Below are 24,823 nucleotides of genomic sequence, written 5' to 3' on the forward strand. Positions count from 1 at the left end.
CTCAAAGAGTCAGACACGACAGAGTGACACTTTCACTTTACTTTGATCCCTCATAACGGGGCTACAGTCCATGGGATCGCAAAGAGTCGGACAAGACAGCAACTAACGCACTCATAACAAAGCTCTGTGGAGAGAGAGATACAGATACAGATGCATGTGTGCTTCTGATGCCCTGAAGAACTGACTCACCCAGTGTGGCTACTTAGAAGGACGTTGTGTTCCGCAGTTTTGCGAACCTTACCCTTCATCAATCTCCATCACCATATTAATGAATCTTGGCGGATGAGAAACTCTAATCTCTTGTCTGAAGGGGTGGGGGGAGTGGGGGGGGGCAGGCAAAGAACAGGACCGGCGACAGCTAATTGTGATGGCCCCGTCTGTGCCCGGGGGGGCCCCCGGGATTAGCACCATCAGCAGGTGGTTGGGGAGGGCCATCTGAACCGGAAGAATCTTCTCCCTCACCCTCGCCCCCTGCGCCCCTATTCTGTTGGGGATCATTACAGATTTTTTAACTCTAACTGTGGAAACGAATGCAGCTGCTCTTTGCAATTGTTTGTGAAACTGAGTTAAAGGGAGGTTGCTGCGACGCCGCAGGTGCAATCATTAGCCGCGGCGATGCTGTGTAATTGACCTAATTTCCATGTGAATGTCCGTGGCTTACGCGGCGCCCGGAGAGCTCCGCCATGATCTCTACACGTACAGTCAATCCAATTAGACAAAGGTTCCCACACTTCGGGAGGGACGGGGACAAACCAGGAGCCTAGGCCTCTCTCAAGGTCTCTAGTTAAACGTCTCAAAATAAACAACGGCGGCCTAATTAATAGTATGGCAGGGCCGGAGGGACACGCCAAGGAGCTACTTATGCGTCTGGAGCCCGGTCCCGGGGAGCCGCGGAACAGAATCCGCCTTTGTCCGCACTTGCCGTGGCTTGGAGATGCTCACAGTTGGGGAAGGGAGGTCTGCTGAGTAACCCCCACCCTCTCTCCCATCACCAGCTCCAGTTGCCCAAGAAGATCCCAAATGGCTAGATGGCCTTATTTTGGTTAATTTTAGCCCCTTTATGTTCTTGGAACAGTTAGAGAAAAAAACAAAACAAAACAAAAAAATCATGGTTCTCAAATAAAATTGATGGGGTGGGCGAGGTTTTCCACAATATTTTCTCCAAGCTGAAGCTAGAGGGCGCCATCGAGGGATGTTTTCCCTGGGTGTCCCGGATTCACTGATTTCCTTTTCTTCTCAAACTCTGTTAAGTCTTCCAGGGGACATCTTGTTGTAAACATTTTGTCATAACATGTGTGCTATGCATGTCCATCCTTTCTCAAGTCTGCAGTGAGCTCCTTGAAGGCAGACAGTGTATCTTAGAATTCTGTTATGTCCCCAGAGATGGCTAGCCCCATGCTGGCCGCTTCAGGGGAGCCCAGTAAACACTTGGAGTAACTCACTAGGGCTTCCCAGGTGGTGCTAGTGGTAAAGAACCCACCTGCTAATGCAGGAGATGCAAGAGGTGCGGGTTCAATCCCTGGGTCGGGAAGATCCCCTGGAGAAGGAAATGGCAACCCACTCCAGTATTCTTGCCTGGGAAATTCCAAGGACAGAGGAGCCTGGTGGGCTACAGTCCATGGGGTCACACAGAGTCTGCATGATTGAAGGGATTTAGCACACAGCAAACACGGTTAGATGAAAAGGATCACTGTCAAATAATGGCAAGAATCGACACAGGCTTTGTATATCAGTCTCTATACAGAACACATCAGTGACTGAATCTCAAAAAAATGCAGATTAGAAATAAAGGAAGTTAGGAAAAAGTAAAAAGTTAGGTAATAAACCACAGCCCCTGAAAGAATGAAACCACGTGGTATCATTGTGCTAACCATTAGACCTGGCTACTGAAATTGTAATATGTGGACTGACTGCATCCGTATCACCTGCAGTTTGCCAAAAATCCAGAACCTCAGGCCCCACCGCAGGTCTGCTGAATGGAGCTAACATTTCAGGTGCTTCTTACACATGTTTGGGTTTGAATGTATAGCAGGTCTCGGCTACTGTCCGCTCAGCGCTGAGTGTCTCATGAGAGTACAGAGCTGTCCTGGGTGCTCCCAGCTCTTGCTCATCCTTTTCCTTTCTCCGTCTTCTGCTGTCACTCACTAGATTTTTTTTATTTAAACAGGACACCGTGTCTCAGAGTAATCTGTTTGGTTTCCCCCCACTCTCTCTCCCCATGACTTTCCTGTGTCTATACCCTCTTCAACCCACTTCAGTACTCTTGCCTGGAGAATCCCATGGACGGAGGAGCCTGGTGGGCTGCCGTCTATGGGGTCGCACAGAGTCGGACACGACTGAAGCGACTTAGCAGCAGCATACCCTCTTACTTAGGCGTCTGTGCTGAATTCAGGGGTCCCTTCTAGGAAGCATCTCCAAGTCTTTCAGGCTGGTTGGGTGCCAGGTTTCCCCTCTCTTTCATTTTTCGCACTTACTAGATCCTATAAACACTTATTTACTTGTTGAGATGTCCGCCTTCCTCGTTAGACTCAGAGGACACAATGATTCGCATGCACCTGGCCTGTGAATGGTGGTAGGGAGGGTGAAGGAGGAAGAAAACCCTTTGATTCCACCCTGGGAAGCTGCACGTGCCACAAGCCAATTAGTGTTCTCTGATATTTTGATTGGCTGCAACATTGTCTCTCATTCTTTCACGGAGTCCAATGTTGACTGCAGGAAAAGGCATATATAGTCTCTGTCCTCAAGGAAGTTAAAATCGCACAGTGCGAGGCTCCACATTTATTATTTTTTTAGAGTTCTGGCAGGGTTTCTTAAAACTAACTGGCTATATATTGAAACTGTTTGTAGAGCTTTTAAGAAAGCACTGGATTTCTAGGGCCCATTCCAGAACAATTAAAATGGAATCACTATAGATGAGGCTCAAACACAGGCATTTAAAAAATCTCTCTAGGTGATTCTAAAGTGTGGTGATGGGGGAAATCACTCACCGAAAAGATTAGTGGGAGTTAAACTATTATAGTTAAAATAAGCTAGGGCAGTACTTTCTGACTGTGTGTCTCACAATGCAGGCTCAGGACCAGGCCAGGTTGACTCTGGACTCCTCACCCCCAGTCTTAACTTGAACAGCATCTATTTTAAGGCTCTATATATGTTTGATTTCTATGAATGATTTCTTTGAAAGGGTTTTACTGCTGCTGGGGGGAAATAAAAGCCCCAGAAGCACTAATTTAGAGAGTACCCAAAGACGATGCAATATAAATTAATTAGTCACTTCTTTTTCTGTTGTTTTCCTTTGCTTGTCTCTCTTGATTCAGGATGTTGTCTTCTTGAAAGGAAAACTGCTAAGACGTCACTCAACTCCTGAAAGCTTGCTGTTGTTTAGGTGTGTCAGTCGTGTCTGACTCTGAGACCCCGTGGACTGTACCCCGCCAGGCTCCTCTGTCCCTGGGGTTCTCCAGGCAAGAATACTGGAGTGGGTTGCCATTTCCTCCTCCAGGGGATCTTCCCAGCCCAGGGATCCAGCCTGTGTCCTGTTCATCAGCGGTGGATTCTTTATTCCTGCACCATGAGGGAAGCCCCTGAGAGCTTACAGGAGGTTTAAGTAACCCATTCTCAGGCAGTGGATTGAGGGAAAAGAATGAGAAGAACTGAGCTGATTTCAAACCAACAAAATGAAGGGCAAAAGGGACTTCCATGGTGGTCCAGGAGCTAAGACTCTTCACTTCCTTTGCAGGGGGGAGAGGGTTCAACCCCTGGTCAGGAAACTAAGACTCCATGTGCTGCACAGTGCCCCCGCCCCCCAATCCAACCAACCAAACAAAAGCAAACAATAAAAACAGTAAGATGGTTCAAGGTAGTTCAAATCTATTCTATTTTTATTTATTTCTTCTATCAGCAGTTAAACATCTGTTACATATAAAATGTTACTCGCTCAGTTGTGTCCAACTCTTTGTGACCACATGGACTGTAGCCCACCAGGCTCCTCTGTCCATGGGATTCTCCAGGTGAGAATACTGGAGTGGGTTGCCATTTCCTTCTTCAGGGGATCTGCCCCACCCAGGGATGGAACCTAGCCCTCCTATATTGCAGGCAGATTCTTTCCTGTCTGAATCACCAGAGTTGCAGACAATGGGGTCACGAAGAATCAGACATAACTGGACGACTGAACAGCAACTATATAAAACATGGCTTCAAATATAGACTCTTATGTATAATATTACATAACTGACATTATGTGATGTACATATGTACTATCTAACATGTGTAATATGTCATATATATGCATAGTCTAACCACAGTTGACTAGAATGAGGTTTGGTCCTACTGTTAGGAGGTAGTTCCAGGGATCATGCTTTTTCCACATTTCTTTCAGATATTTTTTAAAGAATATTTTTGAGATATCCGAAGCAAAAATGGCATAAGTTTTCATCTTCTTGGTGGTCACTAAAAGGTGATTGTTAAGGATTTTCTAGATGCTTAGAATACTACAATAGGTAACAATAAATAGCAAAAGAAACGACCAAGAAATATTCATATTGGCATAATATTGACTTCCCTGATGGCTCAGTGGCAAAGAATTTGCCTGCCAATATAGGAGATGCAGGTTCGATCCCTGGGTCAGGCAGATCCCCTGGAGAAGGGCATGGCAACCCACTCCACTATTCTTGCCTGGAGAATCCCATGGACAGAGGGGCCTGGCAGGCCACAGTCCATATGGTGCAAAAAGTCGGACATGACTGAGCAACTAAACAACAACAACAAATAACAAAATGAGAAGCAACCGAGAAAGCTTTCATGTTGGCATAATGCTGTTGAAAAATTAAAATCAGGCCAGCCATGTTTATCATCTAATGTGGCAACCGTCAGCTTCCGGCTAAGAGTCTGTAACCTGCAGTTGACCCCCTCCGCTCGTTCTGTCCGTGGGAATCTGTTTCTACAGGACAAGCCAAGGCAAGTGCAGAGAGATTGCTGTATAGGAGAGTAGGATGACTCTAATTCAGGAAAGTCTGAACTCCCCGTCGGGCACTGCAGCGCATGCCCGGTAGGAACGAGATGATGAGATAGTGAACGCTGCATGGTGGATATTTTCTGCTCCCATTAGCTTGGTATCCTGCTCCTCCCTACTTTAATGCCTCCAAAGGCAGCCCTTATAACGAACTTCAACAACTGGATAGCCATTGTCTTCTGGAAAAATATGTTAAGTCAGAAACTTAAGTATCCTATTAAATTTGACAATTCTTGTAAGGTGACCATTTGCCCATCAGGGCTCAAAGATATTCTGTAGCAATGCCTACAGCTTGGGACTTAAGCCACGGCGAGTGTGCGGTCCAATTACTGAAAGTACTAATTACCTTTATAAAATAGTTGGGGTTGCAGGGGAAAAAAACCTGAGGGTAGATATAATTTAGTTTCTTTCCGTCGGCCCATGTAAGCCCAACCTGGGAAAATATAAGCTAGGCAACACGTCTTGGTTGGTCCTAGTATTTCTTTCCTGATCCATAATTGCTAATTCACTTAAGTAAAAACAATATTTGGTCTCACAGGTGCCAACCCAAGTAAGCCGTTGCTTTGCTTGGAGTGGTTGAAAAAATACAATTACATTACATTCGTGAACATTTCTCCTTCTTGAAAGAATGCAGTTAACATTTGGAAAATGACTTGCTGCTGGATAATGTCAGTCTCCTAGATCTAGGAAAAAAAAAACTGTGAATAATAAGACATGCATTTCTGAAAGCGCTGAACTGTATCCCATAGAGAGAGACCTGGTCTTGATACAAAAGAATCAGCTTTAATCATAACTTTTGCCTGTTTTAACTGGAACTTCCTGATACCTCCTATTGTAATCACCTGTGGATACATGGTGCTTGTTTGTCCATTCCATCCAAAGAAACATCCACTCTTTTAGGAAACGCATTTCCTCAAACAATTAGTACTCTTAGGTAGAAGGAATTGTGTCTGCTTTTGCCAATGTCCCTAAAAGTCTGCATTTTATAGCTTGCATCAGTTCATTTGATAATTTGGTTTGTGGTAAGATTGAGCAGTAACATTGCTATGAGTTCCTGGATAATAAAGCCATTTTGGAATCAGTATTCATGGAGAGGGGGCCAGCGTTTTAAAATGAGAATGTCTACACAAGTTTACTGCTCTATTTTTAGACTCGTATATTTACATCTGTGTTAGAACTCTGCATCTCTCATTATGAAATAAATCAGGTATGGATCACACATATGAAACTCTCTAAATGCAGTTGGTCATTGTTTAGTTGCTTCCGTCGTGTCTGACTCTGTTCAGCCTCGTGGACTGCAGCCCGCCAGGTTCCTCTGTCCATGGGATTCTCCAGGCAAAAATACTGGCGTGGGTTGCCATTCCCTTCTCCAGGGGGTTTTCCTCACTTAGGGACTGAGCCTGGGTCTCCTGCATTGCAGGTGGATGCTTCACCATTTGAGCCACAGGGAAGCCCAGTTAACTGGTTTGAGGAATGGCCACATGAACATGCATGTTTTTTCTAACCATAGCTATGCTCTCTCATTGCTGGCTCATCTATGTCCAGGTCTATCTAATCTAAGCCTATATTTGTATTAATAGTTAAAAATATATGTACTATTTTAAGACAAGAAAAACTAATTTCAACTTTATGAGTAGAAGAAAAAGTGGTGAATTTTTAATTTTTTGTAATTACCTGATTATGTTCAGACAGACGATGAGAGCCAGCCTTCCACAGCATAATCAAGTTCTGAATCAAATCAGAATAATTTACTGAATTAAATAACGCTGTTTAAGGTACATTTCTTCCTGGGCAAACCTGACACAAATGTTCAAAGTACATGGGCCAGTTCTCTCTCTCTCTCTCTCTTTTTTTTTTTTAGCAAAGTATACTTAGAGCATTATTTAAGCAAGGCTGTCTGGGGAGGATGCCCAGCAAACAGGCATGGGAAGCCTCGTTACTTTTATTCTGCATTGCAGATCCGGCGTATGTCCTCTGTTTGTGATCACGTGTGTGTGTGATTACTGGCTACAGCGTAAAGATTCACATTTCTATTGGACTGAGAGTAAGGCTAGATGAAAACTGACAGATTAATGCATAATCAGACACTGTCTCATGAATGACTTCATCTAGATACTTATTGCCGTGAAGGTAGGGTGGGGAGCCTTCTCTTTATCTTCTCAGAATGGACTGAGAAGCCTGGTGGGCTGCAGTCCAGAGGGTAGCGAAAGAGTTGGACGCGACTGAGTGACCGATCACATTTTAAAATGCAACCAAAGGTGATGTGAGTATTCTGTCAATGAAGCGCCCTCTGTTGATTAAGCCTAAACGCTCGACCTGGGACATTATGTGCTCTGGTTTTGGTATCCTGGGTGCATCATGAGACGCGGATTGTTCTGTGCACTAGGGTTGCTGCAACTCTGTAATCCCTCCCCGAGAAAGAACAGCAGCTGAACCCCATCATGACCCCGTGTTTTCTGTGCCGATTCTTGCATTAGTGGCATGACATTTATTTGCTTGGTGAGCTTTTACCTGCAAGGTCAACAAGGTCAGTGCATGTCAAAAGCAGTTATTTTCATTTGAGATTTATTTCCCTATGGATCGCCTTAAGATATTCAAGTTACTAATGAGGCCATTGAAGTTAGGGCCTAAGTATATTATTAGGAGAAACATAACTACCTGGAGAATAGCCATGATACATATTTCAGCCACATCAAACCCCTTTTAGGAAGGCAGGAAGTGGAAGTGTATGAGTGTGTGTGTGCGTGTGTGTATGAGAGAGAGAGAGAGAAATGGGACTCCTCTGTGTATTCATGAACACAAAACCAAAGGTATACACTTTTTTTTTTTTGATGTTTTGGTCTTTCTCTAAGACAGAGAGTTCTGTTGGTTTTTACCCTATTCTAGCACTAACTGTAATCTGTCTAAAATTATAAGATAATTTTACTCTTATCCACCCACTTTGATCTAAATAGACCTGTCTACGTCACTGGACTGTACAACATTCGGAGGTGGAAGTGTCACTTGGGAATATCTGTATCCCTTATTTCATCCCTTCACAACCTCCTCTGTCTTTCACAGTTTTGACTCACATCTTGTAAACATTCCAACTTGAAACACTACGAGTGGTGCTTCTCTAACTTCCCGTGTACATGGAGGTCTTGGTTCTGTGGAGATCTGGACTCGGGAGGGCTGGGGTGTGGTCCTTTCTCATAAACGAGCTGGTCACTCTGATGCTGCTTAGCTGTGGGCCATGGTTTCAGGAGCAAAGGTCTGGAATGTTTCCCAGTCTGGGCTCCTGATTAGCTCAGATCCATTTCTACCAAGACAATGAAATCATTCATGAAAAAAAAAAGTGTAATTGTTTGGGATAAGATTTGGATTTATTAAGTTTGGGTGTTAATATGACTTAAAAATAATTATACCAGGATTCACATATGATTGTCAGGGTCGTCCCCTTCCAAACAACAACCTACTATTTTTCTAGCCTGTAAACTCTGATTTTAGAATTGTCCACAGAAACTCAAAGATGAGGCTACACTTGCTCATTCACTCATGTTACGATTCAACAATAATGAAGAAGGGCCTAACATATCCTAAGCACTGTACTGATGACTGTGGGAAGGTTGACATCCTTAAGTGCTCAGGGAGGTCTGAGAGGAGACAAGTTAAGGCAAACAATTGTTTGAACACAATAAATAAAAATGTGCGCCCTTTGAGTGTATGTTTTCTTAAATGAGAGCCACCTAGGCTTAAATTTGGAATCGAGTCTGAAAATGCAGTTTCTGATCGAAAATGTATGTCTATCAAGTAAGGAAGCTTATTTTTCTTGAATATCTTATAACTGAATCAGCATGAACTAGAGCTACGTTAAGAATGGCATTTACAGAATATGTTCATAGTGCCCCAAAATATCTTCTTTAAAGAAATCTATCCATGAGTAGCAGTATAATTATGATTGAATTACCTCCATTACTTCTTACTTAGATGTATTTACCACAACCTATGGATTTGGATGTATCCACGTCTGCATACACACATATAATGTCTTATACCAAATTTAGTAATACTTAATTGTTCATTGAGTATAGTGCTGATTTATACAAATAAAAGACTAACCTTCAGGAATTCCTAACCCACACCTCATGTATAGCTTAAAGGTGAGTAACCATATAATTTACTCTCTAAATCGAGAAACTTTGAGCATAGAAAGCAGCACTGTTAATAGTTACCCTGGGATAAGAGGCATGCTGCTGCTGCTGCGGCTAAGTCACTTCAGTCGTGTCTGACTCTGGGCGACCCCATAGACGGCAGCCCACCAGGCTCCCCCGTCCCTGGGATTCTCCGGGCAAGAACACTGGAGTGGGTTGCCATTTCCTTCTCCAATGCATGGAAGTGAAAAGTGAAAGTGAAGTCGCTCAGTCGTGTCCGACTCTTAGTGACCCCATGGACTGCAGCCCACCAGGCTCCTCCATCCATGGGATTTTCCAGGCAAGAGTACTGGAGTGGGGTGCCATTGCCTTCTCCAATAAGAGGCATAAATGGGGACTATTCTAGGGAAACCAGGACAAAAATCATCTAACAGGAAGGCAGAAAAAAAAAAAACTAAATAAAAACATTCTCTGGTCTTTTAGTTTTTCAGAATTAAGTTCTTAAAACATTGCATTTTTTTTTTCTGAGTATATCTGATTAAGTTCGGTCTGTATTTCAGGAAAATGATGCTGTTGGGGAAGTTCCTAATGTTTATTGATCCTAAGGAATGAATTTTGTTCCAAACTAGGGGTACTGGGGCTTTCTAGGCAAAACTGGTATTTTGGAAACAGTAAAAAGGCGTGATAGGGTTCTGCATTTAGCAATTTATGCTTTTAATTGAGTAGTCTTCCTTTGGAATATGAGTACTGGCCACTATAGGACTTAAAAGAAATACTTTATTTAGGATAAAATCTATAGCTTTCAAAAGTCAAAAGTTAGAAAATGCTTCTTAATGATATATAGATAGATAGATGTGTGTATATATACATATATATATATATATATTTGATGGTTTAAGTAATCTATCTGGAAGACTCATTTGATCAGTGGTTATATTATCTATATTTATGTGTGAATACTTTTATGAATGCAGGGCATTATTTTATAATTTACAGCTGTGTTTGGCCAGGCACTCTTGAAAAGGGGTGGCATATGGATTCTACAGCTCTTTCATTAAATCTTGAAAAAATTATATTAAATACATTGAAAGAAAAAAAAAAGAATAATTCACTTGGTGTTAATAGTTTATTTCTATGGGTATAGAAAGAAAAAAAAAATGTTGAGTCTAGTTTTCCCCTGACTCTGGATACACAGAAAAATGAGACCTATATTTTCCATTGAAATTGAAATTCAAATTTCAGTTGGAAAGTTGTTTTGTTTTTAGTTCTAAATGCCCTTGCATTTCAAAATCTTTTTTTTGATACTAATTTTTCAAAAGCTAAATTTCCCCATTATTTGAATTTTCTGTTTCCAATGGGACTATGATACTTATACAGATTATTTTTTCCCTTCTATTTTTGAAAAAGTGCTACCCTTATGTGATTTCCTATATTTAAAACAAGGCATATTAAATAAATGATTGATTAAAACCACCAATACATAATTGACATCAAAAGGATTCTGTTGATTGATGAAATTTTGTATTTCTAGTTGAAAATTTTCAATTCAGTCTCTCTAATATTACTGTAATGCTTCCTTCTTTTCAAATGTCAACTTCATCAGACTCTTGGGGTGTTATTATCCTTTATCACATTTTCTTTTTTAACCATTTTATCCTTCAGAGTCTCTTCTGTTCTTTGGAAATACAATTTCCTTTAACAAATGGAGATAATCAATTTCTTTGTCTCATTGTTTATCTCAAATTTTACTTTTCTTTCAACTTTTCTCATGTTCAAAATACTTCACAGTTTTTTTTTTTTTTACCGATATTTTTACACAGTGTATAATACATTTATATTGGACACAAATGGGGAAATTATCCAAACTTTATAGATAATGGGTAACTTTAAGTATTGACACTTCAAAATCCATATCTCATAGAATCTGGTTTTAAAATTAATTGAACATAAGAAAACTGTGTGACTAAAACCATATTTTTTTGAGAGAACTGTAAAAATATTTTGGGTGGCTTCTACCTATGACCTTACATTTATAGGATTTGGATAAAAAGATGTTTGTTCATCAGTAGACTATAAGCATTGTAAATTCTCTGAATTATTAACTGTTTCATCTGACCCTTTGAACTCATTTTCAATATTAGAATTTTATTTGAGTTTAGTGAGATGATGCAATAGGTTTTCACAATGTTTCTGCTTTTTTACCCTTTGTAGAGAAACTTACATATCACATAGGATGATGAAATGTATTTATCTAAGGGAACCTTAAAGTACTTGAACTAGAAAGGGTTTTTTTTTTAATATAAAAATTTTAAAAACTGCTACTTTCAATGCATGAACAAAGAAATAGCTCTTAGTATTTTGCCCAAGCTTTTGAGATTTGCCTAGAAACCCCTGGGAGAAAAGACACTATGTCAGACTATAAAAGTTAAACTTATTTGTGTTTGTTTATTAAGTCATCTAGGTGATTCTTCATTGGCTATTCTTGAAAGTTGACTAGTTTTATGCAGTTTGACCATTTTCCTTGGAATATGTCCTTCAGTTAACAAGGATTCTGAAAATGATAGTCTCCCTCCTGAAACCTCCACAGGCAGGCGATTTAATAGACTTAGCGGGTTTTTTTTTTGTTTGTTTTTTGCGGGGGGGGGCACTGCAGAAAGTGGCCAGCAGCAAACCCCGCTAGACCAACATGGGGAGCTTCCGACAGCAGGGAAGTCTTCTTCATCCCTTCCCTCCGGTTCCCACATAGCCCTGCAACATCATACCTGGCTGCACTCTGATGACCTTAAAATACTATTCACAGTTTCCCGATCACTGAAATTAGTCTTCCCTCTTTCCCCTTGGTTGTCTTCTTGTTATAATTTTATTTATTTATTCATTTTGGCCACCTGGGTCTCCACTGCCGCACACGGGCTCCTCTTTGGTTGCGGGGCACAGGCTTCTCACTGCGGTGGCTTCTCCTGTTGTGTTTTTTTTTCCTTCCAGGCCTGGGACATCAGTGAGAATATTTTTCCTTTCTACATCTTGCGCTTGTGTTGTTGCATAAGATGAGACTCTCTCATCTTGTCCTTTTCCCTTTATTTTCCCCCGCTACCCATGTCTTATTATTTTATTTTTCATCCCTTGTTCCTTTCCCTTTTGTCTCTGGCTTACAGTTGCTTAAGGCATGCAGTGTCTATTGTTAAGTTCTGTTACACTTATTATTGGTACTTACGACTAAGCATATTGATAAAATTTATACTAAATTAACCCCCTCTTATTGATAGTTTTTTCCTTCTCCATTTTAATCCCCCCCAAAATAGAGCTCAACTGTTCTGTGTCCATGATACTCAGCTCTAATCACATCTTCCCTTAGACATTACCATGATGCTTTGATTTAAATACACACACACATACAAACCACCGTGATCAGGAAACTGTGATCTGAGTCCTGTCAAATTTTTACTTCTTTTGGGCTTCCCCATTTACCTGGGGACAGGCCAATAAAAGGAAAGGTGGGAGGATATTACTAGTGCAGTAGTGTTGAGACACTGGTCGTCTTGTACAGTCCCCTACTGAGAATCAGACAGAGCAGAGATGAGCTAGTCAACCTTATTCTAATGTAAAGGCGGGACATGACCCAGACAACTGAAAAGGGGAAGTGGTACCAGAAATTCTTCCCACCTAAGACAGGGCTCTGGATGTTTTAAGTAGTTCTCAATTTTTAACGTGTGTTCAGATCACCTTGGGAGCAGATTAAAATGTCAGTATTGATGGAGGAGATCTGGGGTGACATCTGAGATTCAGTATTTCCATCAAGTTCTCAGGAGATGTTTCCGCTGCTGAGCAGCTGAGCTGACCTCTCCCCCCATACATTCATTCCGACTCTACCAACCTCAGCACGGATATCTCTCTGCTTGCGTGAGAGCCAGTGGCAACATGCTCGTGTCTGGGGATTTAAGGGTAATAACACCTGGTCGTTTCTGTTAGGGACTCAAGGCCGGATGACACTTTGTGCATACAGCCAAGTAACTCCAGCTAAATTCTGTGAATATGGAGGACAACACTGGTTTTTATTTCTGCATGGCTTCTCAAGCCTAACACTGTCCATTTTAGACTAACTCTCTCCCTCTCTAATGCAGGAGACCTGAGTTTGATCCCTGGGTTGGGAAGATCCCCTGGAGAAGGAAATGGCAACCCACTCCAGTATTCTTGCCCAGAGAATCCCGTGGACAGTCCATGGAGTTGCAAAGAGAGGGATATGACTGAGCAACTAACACTTTCACTTTCTTTTCATATAGAGAAAAGATTTTACACACACACACACACACATATGGAATGAACTTTGTTGCAAACTGGGGACATATATATATATATATGTGTGTGTATGTGTATTTTAAAACCATTTTCAAAGTACCTTCCGGGTTCTGGTTCTCTCTTCCCTGGATCAACTAGATGCCAACATTTCCTCCAAACAAGGCCACAGAGTTGAAAAAAATTAATCAAGATTAACCTAATAAAAATATTCAAAGGAAAAAAATCTAGTTATCATGGTGATCATGGGCATCAAAAGGGAGCTGTTGAACAGAAGTCTTTTGCAGGAAAGCAGAGACTTTGCTCTGGGGGTTGTGGATGGATATAAAGCATCAGTATCTGCATGTTAGTAAATGATAAAAGAACCTGTGATCCTTAGTTATATGTCAATTTGGCTAGTCTGTGGTGCCCCATTGTTTAATGAAACCATAGTCTAGATGTTGCTTTGAAGGTATTTTATTCATGATTAGCATTTATAATCAGTTGACTTTAAGGAAAGGAAATGACCCTGGATCATATGGGTTGGCCTCATTCAATCAGTTGAATGCCTTAAGAGCAAAAACTAGTTTCCTGGAGAAAAGGAATTCTGTCTCAAAACTGCAACATAGAATCCTGCCTGAATTTCCAGCCTGCTGTGATGACCTCAGATTTCAGACTCAAGTCTGTGACATCAGTTCTTGCTTTGGTGTCTAGCACTCAGACTGCCCTCCAGATATTGAAACTGCCAGACACTACTGCTGCACAAACTCCTTAGAAATAAATATGAACATAATCTCCTGTTGGTTCTGTTTCTCTAGAGCACCCTCACGGATATAGTGCCCACCCCTCTTTAACCTAAGTCTTAGGCTTCCTCTCTCTCCATTCCCATGTGTGATTGTCTTCCTCAGAATACATTAATTGAAATAATAATACTTCAGTTCACTAAGGAATGTACCTTGCATCATTCTGCAAGTATGGTACTTATAACTGTGCATGGATGATTCTTGGTCCCAGCACACCCCAGAGAGATGGAAGTCCTTAGGGGTATATTCAGGAACTGGAGGAACGAGGAAAGAGGCATGAGAGAAGACAAAATAGTACAGGAGTGAAATAGTCAAGTGTTCCAGTATATGACCAAGTGTTCAGTACCAACCCTAACCTGCCGACTGTGTGATAAGGTAAGGAGAGATGTAGTGCTCCAACACGATGGAGGGTTGACTTGAGGCACAGCGTTGGCGTGGCTGGCATCGGGACACAGGAGACTGTGGGGATTCAGGTGGTTAAAGCGCAGGTAATGGTGTGAGTCAACAAACAGAGGTAAAATGAGATGTTACTGATAGAAAGGAAATCCAGACTTACCAGATGATCATGCCTCAGGCCACGTACACCTAGATCTCGAGCATCAGCTGCTTGTACAGAGATGCTCCTCTGTGACTGTGCAGAGGAATTATTTCCTGACAGTTGGGCCTTCCGAGAGGGAGTACGAATTTAACATTTCAGAAGGAGGGCAAGATTCAGCAGTTTCTTCATGGTAACCCAGCACAGCATGATGTGATGGAAATTAACACCTTAAAATATACAGTGTGTGTGTATGTGTATGTGTGTGTGTGTGTGTGTGTGTGTGTAAAACAGCTCCAACTGGACTTTTTAAAACCTCTGCTTCCTGCATCGTGTGACTAAGTGTGGTTAATTAAGCCAAGATCACTTTTTCCACTCCGCCCATACTTCATAAAAACCTGTTGTAATTTTTTTTCTTGATTTATTAGCTCTTTTGTATTTTTCTTTTGCAATTTGCAAAAACAATAATGACTGCAAATGAAAGGACTTTCATACCAATAGGTGACCCAATGATTTACTGATCCTTTTCACACTGTGAGAAGAGAAATCCATTACGGGGGAGGGGGGGCACAGGGAAAAGGAGGGCCCCTCCCCGTGGTGTTCTATGTTTATACTCTTGGTTGGGCTTTGGCTCCATAAGAGGTTATGGTGGGGAGGGGTGGTAAACGATACTCATTTGTCCGTATCAGTCATATTCACCAAAAAAAATGAAAAATTGATTTGTGGGATCTGTTAAGATATAAGCATGCGACTCTAAAAGGTACCCAAGTTTTATAATGTATTATATTTTAAAATGTCAAAAGTACAAGTTCCAAATGGTGAAATTCATGCCTGAATCTGGCCCACAAAATAAAGCATGCTAACCAGAAACCTTTTTTACTTTGACTTATTTTTGTCCTTTATTATTATTTTTTTTAATCTATCAGTGAGTCAGTCAATTAGCATTTTAGGTAGTCTACTTTGGGACCAAACTGGTGATGAGGCATATGGAAGAATCAAGGAATACAGACATGTTAAAACTAACAGCAACAACAACAAACACTTCGGGATTCATTCCAGCTCTTTTGGGATCAACCCAAGGGCATGGCGACCCACTCCAGTGCTCTTGCCTGGGAAACCCCATGGACGGAGGAGCCTGGCGGGCTACAGTCCATGGGGTCCAAAGAGCTGGACACGACTGAGTGACTGACACTTTCACTTTTACTCCTCTTTCCAACTGCTCCTCCAAGGCTCCTAACTCAATAACAAGTTACCTTTAAACTAGTGTTAACCAGATTTAACAAATATGCCTGCAAAGCAAGAGATGCGGGTTTGTTCTCTCAGCAATCAACAAAAGAACTCAGAAAGGTCCCCTCAGGAAGATCCCCTGGAGAGGGAAATGGTAACCCACTCCAGTATTCTTGCCTGAAGAGTTCCATGGACAGAGGAGCCCGGCGGCTACAGTCCATGTGGTCACAAAGAGTTGGACATGACTGAGCTACTAACACTTTTACTTTTTAATGCCTATGAGAATAAGGAGAGATTGTAGTCTTAGGTACCTTTTAAGCTTCTCCAGACTAAATCCATTCCTCACTATGCTCTGCCATGTTACCTACACAGAAATCAGGGCTTTAAGAGACATCCAGTAGTGAAGACAGTACCAGCATCTTTTCCCATTTCCCATTTTTCATGGCAAATAACTCTCTGCTCAATTCCCTGGCACTCTAGCCCATATGTGGTTACAATCCCAAGTTGTGGCAAAAGCAACTGCTGTTTTTTCTAACAGAAAATCTCAGCTCTTAGAGTATTGATTGTTTGGGACTATAAGTTAGTCTCAATCCAATTTTCAAAAAATATTATATAACTGTAGGGGTAAAATCATATTTTTAGAATCAAAATATAATTTTTATTATCTTATAAACTCCATTTCTCCCTCCCTCTCTTCCTCTCCTCTCCTCTCTCTCTCATACTTTTGTTCTCTCCTCCACCCCTGCTTCTGAAAGTGCTAGCCAGTTAGGAACTGCTTACACAGTGAGAATATTCACTCACCCAGTTTTGATGGTCAAGATGTAGGAAACCTCTGCTGCCAGCCCCAAACCAAGGCCAGGGAAGTCTAGGGTCTCAATGAAGCTTGCACACCTTTCATTACATGTAGGCCAAGCTATGACTTCAGGGAAAAAAAAAAAATCATGTAATACAAGAGCACATTTGCCCCAAACCATGCAAAGCCCAGGCACGTGGATGATGTTTAGCTTTGGTTTGGAATCTGAGATGTAGGTAGAGAATGAACTGTAAGCACAATGGTGATGGGGAACATTAGATGCAATGGAGACCTCAGCAGTGACTTCCCAAACTTTTCTCACCAAAATGATATTTGCCATCTGTTACCAAATAGCAGGGCCCTTTGCATTTTAGACATTTTCCCCAAGAAGGGGACCCTAATCTCCTAGAGTCAGCAACTAATTGTCTCTTCAATAGCACAAAACTGGCTTTGGAGAATGACAGTTTCCAAGAGAATATCACGCTGACTTAGCAACTATAAGGTCTTCTGCTTGGTGTCTCTGGTTGCATTGAACATGTGAAGACTAAGTAACTGGCCAAAGCTATATCAGAGGGAAAATAAATAGCCATAGTTTTTCTCCAAGTTGATGAGAAATTAATGGATCACTTCTGTAATCACTCAATCACAGGAGTTGATTGAACGTCTTTCAGTTCAGTTCAGTTGCTCAGTTGTGTCTGGCTCTTTGTGACCCCGTGGACTACAGCACACCAGGCCTCTCTGTCCATCACCATTTCCCAGAGTTTACTCAAACTCATGTCCATTGAGTTGGTGATGCCATCCAGCCATATCATCCTCTGTTGTCCCCTTCTCCTCCTGCCCTCAATCTTTCCCAGCATTAGGGTCTTTTCCAATGAGTCAGTTATTGGCATCAGGTGGCCAAAGTATTGGAACTTCAGCTTCAGCATCAGTCCTTCTAATGAATATTCAGGACTGATATCCTTTGGGATGGACTGGTTGGATCTCCTTGCAGTCCAGGGGACTCTCAAGAGTCTTCTCTAACACCACAGTTCAAAAGCATCAATTCTTTGGCGCTCAGCTTTCTTTATAGTCCAACCCTCACATCCATACATGACTACTGGAAAAACCATAGCCTTAACTAGACAGACCTTTGTTGGCAAAGTAATGTCTCTGATATTTAATATGCTGTCTGGGTTGGTCATAACTTTCCTTCCAAGGAGTAAGTGTCTTTTAATTTCATGGCTGCAGTTACCATCTGCAGTGATTTTGGAGCCCAAAATAATAAAGTCTGCCACTGTTTCCACTGTTTCTCCATCTATTTGCCATGAAGTGATGGGACTGGATGCCATGATCTTAGTTTTCTGAATGTTGAGTTTTAAACCAACTTTTTCACTCTCCTCTTTCACTTTCATCAAGAGGCTCTTTAGTTCTTCTTCACTTTCTGCTATAAGGGTGGTGTCATCTGCATATCTGAGGTTATTGATATTTCTCCCAGCAGTCTTGATTCCAGCTTGTGCTTCATCCAGCCCAGCATTTCTCATGATGTCAGCGTTTCTCATGATGTACTCTGCATATAAGTTAAATAAGCAGGGTGACAATATACAGCCTTGACATACTCCTTTCCCTATTTGGACCCAGTCTGTTGTTTCATGTCCAGTCCTAACTGTTGCTTCCTGACCTGCATACAGGTTTCTCAAGAGGCAGGTCAGGTGGTCTGATATTCCCATCTCTTGAAGAATTTTCCACAGTTTATTGTAAGCCACATAGTCAAAGTCTTTGGCATAATCAATAAAGCAGAAATAGATGTTTTTCTGGAACTCTCTTGCTTTTTTGATGATCCAGCAGATGTTGGCAATTTGATATCTGCTTCCTCTGCCTTTTCTAAAATCAGCTTGAACATCTGGAAGTTCATGGTTCATGTATTGTTGAAGCCTGGCTTGGAGAATTTTGAGCATTACTTTGCTAGCATATGAGATGAGTACAACTGTGTGGTAGTTTGAGCATTCTTTGGCACTGCCTTTCTTTGGGATTGAAATGAAAACTGACCTTTTCCAGTCCTGTGACCACTGCTGAGTTTTCCCAATTTGCTGGCATATTGAGTGCAGCAGTTTCACAGCATCATCTTTCAGGATTTGAAATAGCTCAACTTGAATTCCATTTGAATTCCAGTTGAACATTTTTAGATGGTACTATTAAGGCAGGTGTCTTAAGTATGAAGGAGAATTTGACTCTAGAGTCCTTATTACAGAAATGGGTTAGGCAGTTTTCTCAGTTGCTTAATGGACCACTCGATTCTTGGTAGCATCCACTAAGTGATGTCAGGGCTCCAATATAAACACTTAATTTTGAGTTCAGAAATTCCTTAGAGTTTCTTGATCAGGGTAATCAGAGGGTCTTTGAAAGCATGAGCTCCAGTCAGGACCACTTCTTTCTTCATTACATCTGAGTGTGAACAATGAGCAAAAATTATACAACCTTTACTCTTCTTAAGGAGATTATCTCCTTCCATGAAGACTGGGCTAACTACCCTTTATAATCTATTCCAAGAGAAAATGAAATTTCCTAAATATATAAAACATTTTTTTTTTCCTTTTCTGTCTTGAAACTCAGTGTATAAATACTTGCAAAATTACCTTGGGCATTATGGAGGTGGGGTATCTTGATTTCAGAAACTGCAAGTCACAGGGTTGAAATTATGCACTATGTTAGTTAATTTGGGTGTGTTGTTCCTGATGATTTCCTATGTCAGAGGTTTAAGAAACACAAAGACCAAGGGGATAGGGGTGGTGGTTTGTGATGGCATTCCAGACCTGGGTGTGGTTTTTCTAGAACTACCTCCAGACAGGACTAAGGTGCCAGGCTGAAACCAGCATTAGGACTAGCATGGCAGTGTAAACAAAGCAGAATAGTTCAGTGTTTGTGTTTTCAATGACTCTTGGCTACCTTCCTTCTCCTTTTCCTTCTTAATCCACCAGATCCCTGAGTTTCTCCACCAGAAAAACCTTTGAATTCTTCCTGCCGGAGACAAAAATATTGTTGGTAGCAAGAAAATGAACAAACAAAAACAGCACCAACACAAAACTGGAGGGAAGAAAAGCAAACATCTCCTGTGTGATTGCCTTGTACCAATTTTAGGTACTTTGCATATGTAAATTCATGCAGTTTTCCTGAAAACATCAGAGGTTCACATTTCAACTGAAACAGAGAAATTAGTTGATGAGTCCAAGTCACATAGTAGCTAATAAGTGGGATTGGGCTTCAAATCCAGGTCTGTTTACTTAGACTCTCTACCTTTCTACAAAGTTATACCTGTGTGTAGTGGAAACGTCATTTTGTAAATTCTACTTAGAGAATGTACAGTTTTCATAAACCTCAGTTCATTGATTCATTGTTCCACCTCTTTCTAAAAGAAGTCATTTTGAAGTTGCTCAAGGGACAAGAAGAAAAATACTTTGAAATGATCTTTTTTTAAAGTCCTAAAAATAAGCTCTTGAGGTGGGGTGGGAAGGAATGTATCAAAGTCCATATCAATGATAAATCTTAACTGTTTCCTATACTAAGGGTGATAATGATAACAATCATAAAGACTAATGTTGGAATGATCACTGTATGTCAAACATCATGCTGTATTCTCCATATGCATTGTCTCATTTAATGCTACAATGATTTTATAAAGTACCTACCATTAATTACATAATTAGGTAAGAGAGATCAGCAAATTTATCCATGGGCAAAGAGGCACATAGGTTTATCCAAATCCATGTTTTTCCCCTTCAGCACTATGTGCTGGATTATGCCCTTTACATTTGAATAAAAATAATATAAAGTGCTGCTTGATTTATCAGTGGCATATAAATTCAGAGAGATCTCTATGAACACGTGATCATTTCTGTTTATTTTGGCACTGCCATCAAAATCAGCAGAGGCAATTACATGCTTTGGCTCTGAAGGACTCTGGGTCTAACCTAACAAAATACATGTTAACAGAAAATTGGCAGTTGGACTTGAAATGAATTGATTCCTCTTAGCCTGTTCTTTTGCCTGCCATTTTAGTATATTAGGTAGACTGTGTCTGTGGTTTGGGGTTTGTTTTTCGCTTTATAATTTTTGTATATTGATGTCTCTATTTATTATTGATACAGAGAAAAGGCATTGGGAGGAGAATGGGGCCTTATTAGTGAGAAAGTCAGTCAGTTCAGTTGCTCAGTCACATCTGACTCTTTGCAACCCCATGGACTGCAGCACGCCAGGCTTCCCTGTCCATCACCAACTCCTGGCACTTACTCAAACTCATGTCCATCGAGTCGGTGATGCCATCCAACCATCTCATTCTTTGTCGCTCCCTTCTCCTCCTCCCTTCAATCTTTCCAAGCATTAGGGTTTTTTCTAACGAGCCAGCCCTTCACGTCAGATGGCCAAAGTATTGGACTTTCAGCATCAGTCCTTCCAATGAATATTCAGGGTTGATATCCTTTCAGTTCAGTCCAGTCATTAAGTCCTCTCTGACTCTTTGTGACCCCCACAGGTGGCAGCACGCCAGGCTTCCCTGTCCATCACCAATTCCTGGCACTTACTCAAACTCATGTCCATCGAGTCAGTGATGCCATCCAACCATCTCATTCTTTGTCGCTCCCTTCTCCTCCTCCCTTCAATCTTTCCAAGCATTAGGGTTTTTTCTAATGAGCCAGCCCTTCACATCAGATGGCCAAAGTATTGGATTTTCAGCATCAGTCCTTTCAATGAATATTCAGGGTTGATATCCTTTCAGTTCAGTCCAGTCATTAAGTCCTCTCTGACTCTTTGTGACCCCCCACAGGTGGCAGCACGCCAGGCTTCCCTGTCCATCACCAACTCCCGGAGCTTGCTCAAACTAATGTCCATGTCGAGTCGGTGATGCCATCCAACCATCTCATCTTTTGTTGTCCCCTGCTCCTCCTGCCTTCAATCTTTTCCAGCATCAGAGTCTTTTCAAATGAGTCAGTTCTTTGCATCAGGTGGCTGGAGTAATAGCTGCAGCATCAGTCCTTCCAAAGAATATTCAGGACTGATTTCCTTTAGGGTGGACTGGTTGGATCTCCTTGCAGTTCAAGAGTTTTCTCAAGAGTTTTCTCCAATACCACAGTTCAAAAGCATCAATTCTTTGGCGCTCAGCTTTTGTTATAGTCCAATTCTCACATCCATACATGACTACTGGGAAAACCATTTTATGCTGTCTAGTTTGGTCATAGCTTTTCTTCCAAGGAGCAAGTGAGGAAATAGAGATGAGTAAAGACAATGGTTGGTGCAATGCTTGTTGACAGAAGGATTTCTGCACCTATCTCCAGGGGTGAAATAAGACAACATAAATCAATGCACTCAAAGTATAGAATTTCAAACTAAGAAGTGGAAGGCAGAAGAGAATGGAGTTTCTTAAGATCTGCTATGTTATACATGCTTCATTGTTGTTTAGTCGATAAGTTGGGTCTGCCTCTTGTGACCCCGTGAACTGAAGCCTTCCAGACTCTGTCCGAGGGATTTCCAAAGCCAGATTACTGGAGTGAGTTGCCATTTCCTTCTCCAGGGGATCTTCCTGACCCAGAGACTGAACCCACCTCTGCTGTATTTTCAGGTGGACTCAGGAAAGCCTGATTTGTACTTTAAGTTATGCTTTTATTATATTGACATCATTTTACTTGCTTTATAGTCCCTAATATTGCTGGTCAAGTCTAAGTAACTTGCCTAATGCCACATTTTTAGTAAGTGGAATATCTCAAACTCAAAAGTGTGATCTTTCCAACTATAAAACTCATGATCTGTAACCATGCATGCATGTTAAGTTGCTTCAGTCATGTCGGACTCTTTGTGACCCTGTGGACTTTAGCCCACCAGACTCCTCTGTCCATGGGATTCTCCAGGCAAGAAAACTGGAGGGGGTTGCTATGCCCTCCTCCAGGAGATTTTCTCAACCCAGAGATTGAACGCATGTCTCTTATGTCTCCTGCATTGGCAGGCAGGTTCTTTACCACTAATGCCACCTGGACACATGCATATCTGTGGTTGATTCATGTTGATGTATGGCAAAGAGCATCACAATATTTTAAAGTAATTATCCTCCAGTTAAATAAATAAATTATATATATATATATATTTGTTATTCAAATGTATTCTATCCATTCCATGTAAAAGAGATAACTCAAATTTAAAAAAAAAAACAAAACAAAAACTCATGATCTAGTAATCTTCCCTGTTATCCTCCATGTTTCAGCAAAGATTGTAAAGTTTGTTTTATATGCAACAGTCTGAATTTTAAGTGCTGCTTTGGGGATGAAATTGCCTGTTTCAGGAAAAAAAAAAAATAAGAAATAAGACGGTCCATCTATTTGGGAGATTTAAGTGATCACTTGTTGAGAGCATGGGGTTGTTAAAAATGGCTTCCAGAGAGAATCTTCAGATCTAGGAATTTGCTGATTAGGAATCTATTGGGCTTCCCTGGTGACTCAGATGGTGAAGAATCAGCCTGCAAAGCAGGAGACTTGGGTTTTATCCCTGAGTCGGCAAGATCCCCTGGAGAAGGAAATGGCAACCCACTCCAGTATTCTTGCCTGGAGAACTCCATGGACAGAGGAGCCTAGTGGGCTACAGTCCATGGCCTCACAAAGAGTCAGATATGACTGAACAATTAACATGCAGAGCAATCTAGTGCTGAGGCTGGAAAGAATGGTGGTTTAAACAGCAGAAGTTTTTTCTCTTAAAAGAAGGCAGTGTGAATGTAGGAGGTTTAGAGATCAGGCCGTTGTCGTCTTCAGAGGCCAGGCTCCTTTCCTTTCATCCCCCTGCTCCATTCACCTCTGTTCCTTAAAGCACGAGGCTTCCATACTTCTTTTCATCTCACATGCCAAGGTGACTATTGGAGTCCTAGCCCCTGGTTCTTTACTCTGGACCGGAAAGAGAAGGAAGCTTGAGAAGGGTGAAAGGGCAAATGCCAATTTACCCATCCCTCTACTTCCAGGGCTTTCTCAAAAGCCTCAAACACAAATTCCAAATTACATCTTACTGGCTACCCTTAGCAACAAGGGACTTTGCAAATACAGTCTTCTGGCTGGGCACCTTGCCACACAGATTACATTTGGGGTTCTATTACTCAGAAAGAATGGGATAATGGCTATTGGATAAGCCACTTGAAGCATTAGCCTCACCACAATTAGCTAATCAGGTACTTGCTCCCAGCGGCAGGACTTCCAATATACGTTCATTAAAATAACATCCTCCTTGCCATGTGTGGTCTGGGATCATTAACAAAGAATTGGATCAGTTGCCCACTCCAGGGAAAAGCCATGGAACAGTAGGATTTGGACTGTGTGTATTTGAAATCATGCCGTCTGAGGACTGTCACCGTGGGTTGGGAGAAGAAGGAGTGACTCACAGACGTTAGCAGAGATTAGTCATTACCCTTCTGGATCTGCAAAAACCATGTCGGGATCAAGCAGGAGAAAGACAGCTATGTGGAGCTGCCTTCCCCACTGGCTCCAAACCGGAGAGAGACTCCTCACCCATGCATCCTTCTAGCTTGTTTCTAAGTGTTGCATTTAAAAATATTTATTTAATTATGGGCAAGTTATCATGTAATCAAGGGACTGGAATTAACCCAGGGTCATTTTTTAGTGCAGGCAAGACCACGTCCATAACTCTTCCTCAGGTAGCTTTTCAAGGTAGGTGTTCAGTCAGTCGCCCTCCAAACTCCCAAGAGTTCGGACTTATTAAACGATTTAAGAGTTTTATCCATCTACCCTGGAGTTGGTTTTAACAGCCCCAGAGACTTCTGTCTTTCTGGTCTCCGACGCCTACTTCCTTCCACGGCTGTGACGGTCTGGCCAAAGGCAGAGGCGTGGCTTGAATCTCCATCACAGCAACTCCCCTCCAATCAGCCATGTCACGGTGGAATTTTTATTGGTCATAAATTTTTTTACTGGCTAGATTAATGTGATTGAAAGCATCACACCCAGTAAATACCGTCTGCTATTTGCTTTAGCAATACCTGTGGAAAAGGGTAGCCTGGGACCCAGGCCCCGTGGAGCTGGTGAAACCGTCGGCTGCGCGAAGGCG

This window comes from Odocoileus virginianus, chromosome 17 (assembly GCF_023699985.2).
Source record: "Odocoileus virginianus isolate 20LAN1187 ecotype Illinois chromosome 17, Ovbor_1.2, whole genome shotgun sequence".
NCBI classification, from domain to species: domain Eukaryota; kingdom Metazoa; phylum Chordata; class Mammalia; order Artiodactyla; family Cervidae; genus Odocoileus; species Odocoileus virginianus.